Source organism: Alligator sinensis, unplaced genomic scaffold (genome assembly GCF_000455745.1).
Source record: "Alligator sinensis unplaced genomic scaffold, ASM45574v1 scaffold418_1, whole genome shotgun sequence".
Classification (NCBI taxonomy): Eukaryota; Metazoa; Chordata; order Crocodylia; family Alligatoridae; genus Alligator; species Alligator sinensis.
In genome coordinates this window covers 223,210-232,827 of record NW_005843028.1, presented here as the reverse complement: position 1 = coordinate 232,827, position 9,618 = coordinate 223,210, and the positions used below count along the sequence as shown (strand labels likewise).

At 38.7% G+C, this 9,618-nt stretch overlaps 1 long non-coding RNA gene across 1 annotated transcript; it reads left to right on the top strand.

Annotated features, from left to right (window-relative positions):
• Positions 1–5,065: 5,065 nt before the first annotated feature.
• Positions 5,066–8,612, top strand: LOC102383166. Its single transcript, XR_325288.3, has 4 exons — positions 5,066–5,124; positions 5,601–5,756; positions 7,728–7,888; positions 8,503–8,612. It is a non-coding gene; the product is annotated as an uncharacterized LOC102383166 (long non-coding RNA).
• The last annotated feature ends 1,006 nt before the right edge of the window (positions 8,613–9,618 follow it).

Here is a 9,618-nt window from a genome sequence, read left to right as displayed (position 1 = left end):
CCCCACTGGAGAGGCAGGTAATTCAGTGGAGTGTGCGCATGACATGGGGGTTTAATCAGCCCTAAATTGAAGCGGTGTTTTTTAAAACCCACCACTTCAATTTAGGGCCCCCATTTCATCTACACATGCCCTGGGGCACTGCATAAACAAGGGATGCTGTTGTGACTAGTATTATGAGTCATTGCACAAGCTGGAGTTGAGTCATCTGTCTCCTGTTGAGCTTGTAAACTGCTCTGATCTCAGCAGTTTGACTTGATTCTTGTTCTTTCTTCCTGCTCATGTACTCCTAGTATCCATTTTGGGTGTTTGACTTCTGTCTTGCTTCTGCTTCAATGCTGACCATTCCTGACTCTGGCTTCTGACACTAAGCTGTTTCCCAAGTTCTGATCCTTTAAGGCTCTACAGCTTATCTACCTCGGTTTGACCTGCAGCTTCCTGATTATGGCACCTTGACCTTAGTTTGCTCCCACCCCCATTTTGGCTTCCTGACCATGACCACCTCCTAACCATTACACTGTCATCCAGTCAGGCCCAAGCGTCATTTCTTTGGGCCCAGTACAAACTTGTAAGGCAGGCTCCCTCCCACACACACACCATCCCCCATACATAAAATCTCATGAACCATGAAAGAACATTTTCTATTTTAATCTGAAATGACATTCTACATTTCTGACTATTCTTTATCATTTTGGTTGTTGGTCCTTATGATGATATTGTCCAGTCGATGTTTTGATTTTTTTGTTCTAATGGACCAACATAGCTGCAAACATTTTATAAATACACCAATTCACTTTAAAGCTTTATTTTTCTGGCCTTTTTCACTGCAAAAACATGAATTATTTCCCCAAAGTCAATTTCTCTTGCAAGTTCACACCTAATAGACAAAATAGCAAGGTGGCTTAACCGTTCTTGTCATATAGTAGAACACCTGCAGTTTTTGATGAGTGCTAGCTTGCTGAAACTTCTTTCAGCTTCTGCTATGGTCACTAGCAGTGTGCAAAAGATCTGTATGGCTATGCATACTTCACTGAAAAGCAGTTGCAGTTGTTTTTTAATAAGGTAAGTTGGGGGTAGTTCATACTCTTTTTCAAAAGTAGATTGAAGGGTTTTTTTTTAGATGCAGCATTTCACAAGGAAATTCTCAGGAAGATCTGTAGGATACTTGTTAAGTAGACATTTAGAAGCTTCACCAAGTTCCTCAGGCTCTAGTATCACATATTTTAGGACTGAATGAAATGTAAAACAAATGTTATTGGTTGCTTTGAATCTGTACTCCAATCCATAGATAATGTTGTCCAAAGATGCATCAAAAACATTCCTTCTGAATAAAGATTCTGGACAATTTTCAGAGATGGTAGAACATGATTCCTTAGCTGTGTCATCATGAAATCTTTTCCGCTTCTTGCCTCTCTTCTATGGTAATTGTGGCAAAATTCCCATGCCTTCTGCTACAAGATGTGCTTCCTGTAGAATTCTGGGCTACTGATCTCTAAGTTGTTTTACTTTCTCAATAATATCAGCAAGGAGAGCTGCCTCTGATTCAAGAAAGATTCCCCTGGCTTGTAAAATCTTGTTTCTGTCATCAATACTTGAAAGAACCTTGTACCAGAAGCTAGCCAACAAAAGGCATGAAAATGAGCTGAAGTACCTTTTCAGTGCTTACAGCTGTGATCGAGCTTCATGTGTTAAATTTAATTCAAGAGCACATTCCATTGTTTCCAGAATACCTGGAAGATGCTTTTGTGAGTGGATGGATAGCATCTGCACATGCATTCCAGCTTTGTTTTTGTCTCCTTTCAGAAAGTAACCGACATGGAAAACAATACAGTGCTTGATTGGTAGGACTCCAAACAAATCAGTCTCTTGGTAACTGTTCTCCATTGGAAGTCTTACACTTGAGAAGAAATTCAGGAAACTTATGCCTGCCAACATTTTTTGGAATTGACTTTGCTAGCTTCCACATTTCTTCAAAAGTCAGGAAACCAGATAGAACATTTTTTGACGGACAGAATCTGTTATCAGTTTAGGCCACAAGCCTGGGTCTTTGAAAAAGCATGAATCAGATAGTGTAGTACTACTTTGTCATGTTTTTTGTAAGCCTTCTTCTGAATGTAGTGGTGCTAATGGTGATATTACCTATCTTTTGAAAGCATTAGATTGGAGTTACATGATGCATCTGGCAGCTTTTCTTCATCATCAGTTGCCACAGACACAGTCTCTATATTAAAATCATTTTCATCTTGCTTTTGTTCATCTACTTCCTTAGTTAGTGTATTGCCTGAGCCAGACTGCAGAAAGGCCTTGTCTGTTTTGAAAAACTGGAGGATTGATTGGTGTCCTTTAGCTTCTTTTAGTTCCTTTTGTTTTACCTCCTTACATTTCTGGCTGCCTGACTTATATTTATAGCCAGACATGGGGTGTGTGTGTGTGTGTGTGTGTGTGTGTGTGAGAGAGAGAAAGAAATGTCCTTTCCTCCCAGGCTCTAACCCTATCCCTGTTTCAGTTCTTCTTTGTGCAATGTTTAGACCACCAGGCCTAACTCATTACTCACTTTTGGGCCTGTAAATCCTACCAGCAACACTATGGCTTCCACTCTCCCTGGGATCTATGCCCCTGGTTATATGGTACTTTGTCCCTCCCCTCTCCACCTATATGCACAGAGGACTTGTAGTTCTTGAGAGAGCATGTCACATAGGGAAGCATTAATCCCTCTGTCTCTCAAACTACAAGTCCTAGCATTAACTGCACAAGGGCACTCTCCCTGTTCTACAGATGGGCCCTGGGCTGGCCAGCAACTCACTGTTCACAATGTTGCTTGTTCTTCTTCTGATTGGCTCCAGCAAATCTGAAGTAGAGACCCCATATAGGTAATACATAACTTTCCATACATATACTCAAGCGTGACCTATAATTTAGCCTTTGTTTTTTTCCTCATAGGGTTGCAGCCTAGGCTGGGGCCTCTGGATCTCCAGGCCCTTGTAAAGTGCACCCTTTTCCTGCCCCCATGCTTGGGCCCTGCATCCAGTATCTGTCTGTGACCCTTGCTCTGGATTCAGGTTCTGGATCTCAGGCCTAACCATGAGCTTCGCTGCAAAAAGAAACCAAGCCTCAGCTCTAGCTGCTTCTTGAAGTTGATTTACTGTACTAAGTATGAGTCAAGTGTTTCTGGGATATTTATTTTGGTGTCAATGATCATTTTATTATCTTTAACCTAAGAAAACCTTTAATTCAGCCTTGGTGAGGCCGCAGCTGGAGTACTGCATCCAATGCTGGGCCCCACAATTCAGGAAGGATGTGGAGAAGCTTGAGAGAGTCCAGAGGAGAGCCATGCGCATGATCAGAGTGCAAGAGTATAGGCCTTATGAAGAAAGGCTGAGAGCCATGGGATTCTTCAGCCTGAAAAAGCGCAGGGGGGACCTGATGGCAGCCTATAAGTACATAAGAGATGTGCATCAGTATCTGGGGGAACACCTGTTCACCAGAGCACTCCAGGGGATGACAAGGTCCAACAGTCACAAACTCCTCCAAGACTGTTTTAGGCTGGACATAAGGAAAAACTTATTTGCTGCCTGAGCCCCCAAGGCTTGGAATAGACTCCATCCAGAGGTGGTGCAAGCGCCTCCTCTCGACTCTTTTAAGAAACGTTTGGACGCTTATCTTGCTGGGATCCTTTGACCCTAGCTGACTTCCTGCCCTTGGGGCAGGGGGCTGAACTCGATGATCTTCCGAAGTCCCTTCCAGCCCTAATGTCTATGAAATATAATGTCTATGAAATCTATGAAAAAATAACAAATAATAGCGATAAAAAACTTCAATGAGTTACCACAGTAAACTTATATGATGAAGTTCTTGCAGAGAGCTAATCCTCTGAGAACAGACCGTTTCTAGAGATACTTTTCAAACCATAACATGGAAAGAAACAAAAGCCATGCTACATTAAATTATGAACCTTTTTTTGCATGTACAATAGACTTTGGAATGCTCTTTATTTGAACTCTGTAGTTCACTTAATCGTATTTTTATTAGTTTTTCTTGTCTCTCATCTCTCTTGTCTGTAAGGAATGATATAAGCATTATCTAGTGGCCAAAATAATAGTGGTAAATTCCCATGGATGTTAATCAAATACTGTGTAGGCCATATTGCATAATATCTATAGGAGTTACACTTTTAATAAAAAAGGAGCTGTATATACAATTAAATTTTAAACAATGCTTTTTTTAAGAAGCAAAACTAACGTAATGACTCATCATTAGTATTAAGAATGCAGACTATCCAGCCCACCCATTTGCTTTTCAGTGTAATTAATAATAAACCAAAATCTGTCCTTCTCTGTATCTGTTCCTCCCTGCAGACACAGATCTTCCCTGTAACTTGTCCTCTCACTTCTATCCATTCCCTGTTTCAGTTTCCTTTTTGTTGTCACAATCTATTCTGCTTCCAAAACTCTCCTTTCCTAATTTTTAATCCTTAAAATACAATGCAAAAAGGATATATCAGCCAGTGAGGGAGACTGTGCCCTAAAAGCTATGAAATGCCAGGTGGAAATTGTCACAGATTTATGGAGTTTAGAAAGAGACTGAAAGAGTTTTCAGTAGGCAGAGTTCCAACTATATTGTCTCAAGAAGAAAGAAAGACAGCACACAATGGATAAGATTGAAAAAGGCTTTATTAGCTCATCTGGGAATTATCTGGTAGTAACCTGTACTCTGCAGAACATCCTGCTATAATCTCTTCTGCTTAATAGAAGGTTGGTTGTCTTTTGGTTGAGGCAAGTGATTTCAAATGGGGTTCTACATGGTCTGGAATCGTTTAACATTTTAATTATTGGTCAGATACAGGAACAGAGAACTTGATCAAATTTGCAGATGAGAATGCTGGGGGAAAAGGTTAACTGGGTGGGGCAATAGCACTTCTGAGAGGGACCTCAAACTCAATGCGAGTCAACAATGTGATGCAATCATGAAAAAGGCAAATGCAAATATTCACAGAAATACTGAATGTGAGACATGATAGGTGACAATACCACTTTACCTGGTGCTGATGAGGCCTCAGCTGCGGTACTGACTGCATTTCTGTTCCCTGCATTTTCAGAAGCAGGTGGGTAGATTGGAAAGTATTCAGAGGTGAGTGACAAAGAAAAGGAATAAGGGGGTTGAAATAAGCTGCATAAGGAAAGACTGACAGAATTAGATAAGGTTAGTTTGGGGGGGGAAGGAAATAATGTGGTGGAGGATGATAGATAAAAAAATTTTAAAAATTGAAAAAGTACCATAAAGAAGAGGAAGAACAATTATTTTCTCCCTTGCCACATAGGGCAGAAAATGAAGCAGTGTGGTTAAACTGCACCATTTAGACATAACTTCCCATAATAGGGACTACAGAATCTCCTTCGTGGAAGATTTTTCAGGAAAAGTCAGGATAGGTATTTGAGATGGTTTAGAGATGGTTTTGAGATGGTTGAGATGCACATCCAAAGTCAGGATAGGTATTTGAGATGGTTTAGGAATAGCACATCCTGCATCTTGTGAAGAAATTGTGCTGGATTGCACTAGTTGTGATTCTGTGATTTAACCCCTTTGTATTTCACACCTGGTTTCAGCATACTGCTGGGACCCCATCACCCTTCCATCATATGGGACTTAATGATCGGGAGAAAGAAATGTTTCAGACATCAGGAACATTTCTCTGTTCCTCAGTTTTCTCATACTGCCTGCACGCTCCCTTCCAATTGAACCGGACCTCCACACCACATGGAGTGAGTATCTGCATTGCACTCGTGCTGACCAGGAGGTGATAGCAATTAGCTTGGCTATATTGCCTGAATCCCTGTCAGATTCCCAGGTTGTTAATAATTTGTTCTTTAATAGCAGCCAGAATTGCATCTGCCCAACTATGGTATAACTCAAGATGGATATGCAGTTTCAGACTAAGCAATTATCAATTTTCCCTACTTAATTCAGCCAGGTCAACCAGGTGCTGACCATCCTGAAGTACTTGCCAGATTGGGATCACTTAACACACAGTAGCTTTTAGGACATGTTTTAATTTTTAAAATTTTATAGATACTGACAGTGAAACTATGGGAAGCTGGTAACCTTGACAGCTGGAGCCAAGGCTACTTATAAGGCTCAAAAAATAAAATACATGCATGCTGGATATGTACTAATCACAAGACTGCTCTGTATCATTTTCTGCTTTTCTATAACAGAGCTTTTTCCACAGAGGATAGTGGCTTCAAAGTGAAAGGAATGCATGTACAAGGTAATATTTTTAAAGCAGTGCATTAAGTTGTCCTCCAAATATACATCACCACTTTGTTTGTAGGAGAATGGGGGGTAGGGGGAGGATATTATTTGCATCTTCAAATTGGGGTATTGTATGCAGAAGCACTGCATGCACATGGATACTTTGGGTACAAGAGACAGGGAGTTTCCCATGTTAGATGACAAAAATAAATGTCAATAACCTCTCCATTTATGCTACATTTTGCACCATGTCAGAGGGTCATTTGTAGAGTGAGAGGGGCAATCAGTGACTTCCATCTCTTTTAGAAGGTGCTCTAGTTTTGGCCAAAAAAAATCTAAATTGTTCTTAACCAGGGGAAAGTTTATTAGTCCAGATACAATAAAACACACCTGAATTTTCATCTAAAATTGCTTGAAAGCTTTTATGAAGTTATACAAGTATTATTTAACATTTCTAATTTTGTTCTTCATTTTCACTTACCTCTACACTGTGTTGTGTTCTGGGCAGCATGAAAGTACTTCAGGAGAGCACTATAAGCACTATTATTTCTGTCATGACTGGAGGCAACCTGTTTACTAATAAAGTAGCCTATTTTCTCAAAACTTCTAGCTAAATTATGTATTGTAAAGTAGTGAAATATTGTAAAATCGTGAAATTATTTTTTTAAGAAAAGTAAAAATGAACATACATAAATCATTTTAGATCTGTGCAAACAGATATAACACAGTGTTTGCAAGAGGTTGAATATTGGATTAACCACCCTTAACAATATTTTATATATCAACCAGCTTTTATAATTCCAAAACAATTTTCAAAGATAACATATAGCTTCTGGATTTACTATTGATGCTACATTTTATGAATAAGCTTTTAAACCTGCCTTTTGATTTTTTCCTGTACTGTATATTAACACATTTTTTCAAAAATAGAGCCAGAAAAGTTATATCAAGTAGCAATAAAGAAAATATTTCAGACTTCCATTCATGCCAACTCTTCCTATGTATTTGATTTTCACTCTTTCTTGTGTGTTTTTATTAGATTCTTGCATTGTCGGTGAGAAGAGAGAAGTCTAAATGAATGCCAAAAACATGTTGATAAAACAGTTTGTGTTTCTAGGCTTTTGTTATTGCTCAGACATGTTTGGTTCATATATAACTAGAGCATTCACTGCTTGGAAGGATTCCCAGTTGTCTTTAAGACTGTTTGTTCTGTTTTTCTGAAATGAGTATAGTGAAGCTTCATCTTTATTACTATAGAACCAATGTGCTGTGTAAGTGTTTTCCCATTAGCTTCTGACCTTTCCATAGCATGGCATTCTTTTGCCATAATCATTCATTTAATTCTTGGTACAATATTGCAGAAGTCCATCAAGTGTATTAATTCTTCTGTGGTAGCTTTAGACAACATTGGTCACAGTATCTTGATGTGATGCCTGTCCTTCTTAATCAGCATACAACTTTTGTCCTCCTTCTTCATTCAGAGCTCATCACTTGTGAATGCCTCACAGCATTTGAATTTTCACAGCCATTACAAGCATAGAGTATAAGCCTTTGCATGAAGGACTGGGATGCTTAGATGAATTGCTCATCAGCTTGTGTTAGCTACTTGCAAGTTTGCAGAAAGTAGTTCCAAGTTTTAGAAGTAAGCTGTATCATTATTGGTATGTGCATACTTTACCTGAATATTATTACTCTTTATACATTTCTATATAAGAGACTCTCAGCTACTGGAATTGGGTTAGTGCACAGGTTTTTGAAAGAGGGTATATGAAGACATTCCACTTAGGTTGACCTAACTGGGGTTAGGTTGATCTAAGTGACAATCTGTACAGATGTTCTGGAGGTTAGGTTAGAATCAAAGCATGGTGCATGGTTCCCTGCTTAATACATACACATCAATTTTTTGGGCCTGTTTTTGAGGAAGAAGGTATGGGTTGTATGTGAGATAATATGGTATATTCCCAGCTATTTCTCTTCCGTAGAAAACACTGACTGTAGATAATATTCATAACTCTCTGTTTCATAAAAAAGAGGCAGGGGATGCAGGGTGGGTGGGAGAGGATTTAGTATCATAGAGCTATAAGTATATGAAGATGCTTACCAGATAATCTTAAAACCTCCAGTGTTTTGCACTGTTATATTTGCATTTGTTTGCTGTTAGGTTCAAAGCCAAATGGATGACTTTCTGAGTTTAGATACATGGCCTGGCTGGTTACACGTATTTTTAATGCCGTATTTTTTCTTCTCCATGTGCAGACTTCTAATTTAAGGAAAAGTCTACAAAAGAAGGAAAAAGAAAGCAAGGCTTAAGGAAGAGAAAGTGTTAATACTTTGCAAAGACAATGAACTTGAGATTGGTGTATACACTACTATTGAAAGAAGAAAAAGTCATCTCTTTGCTTTACGAACCTCACCTCCATATAACTCATAGATGTGATAACATATTTTTATCCTTTTACTCTTTTATACAAAGTTTTTATATTTGGAATAATATTAATACATTTGAAGACAACTAAGCAGATAATTTGGGAGTACTGGCATAGGGACCAGTTGGCATAGCTATGCTGTAACTTTACTGAAATATGTGCTTATTTCTCATATAATCATACAAGCCAATAAAATGTACCTGTATATTTCACACTCATAAGCTAGCCCTACTAAAATTTTATTGCTTCTCATACCCTAACACTAAATCTTAAAGTAACTGTATAATAACACAGTTTATTACTGAGACCCCCCTCTTTATCTAGTCTCTATCATTTCTTAACTTGATTTTTCTGTGACACAGAAGATAAAGCTCTATTATAAAAAAATAAAAAGTACCGGATAACAGGTTTATTTTTATATAAACTGTCCACTTTACTTGCTGTGTGAAACGTACTTGTGATACTTCTGTTCAATGTCATGTTGCTTATTGATATGGAGACATTTGATCTTTCACTTTGTGTATAATGTGTCTGTTGTTTTTAATTGACAATGGTAGGTGCTATAGGGCTTGTGCCCTTTCCAAGACAACGTATTTTCTTCTGCTACAGTGGGTAAGGGATCCTATCTCATCCTTAACCCCTCCTGGTTGATACAAAACTCATGTGCCATGACTTTGATGGTAAGTATACTTGTTCTTATTTATTACAGGGATGTGTACACACTTTCCCTGACAGGAGGATGTTCACCATGACACCGGGCAGAAGAAGATTTTTACTGATGTGAAAAATAACTGAAAAATAAATAGGGCTCTACCATCCCCTGCACCCCAACCTTATGCCCCCTGACACCCAGATTTCCTTTCAGGGTGTTACAGAAAAGAAAACAGTCCTCATCAAAATAAGCAAACAAAATAAAGTCCTTCTTATACTGCTACTCATGGCTCTT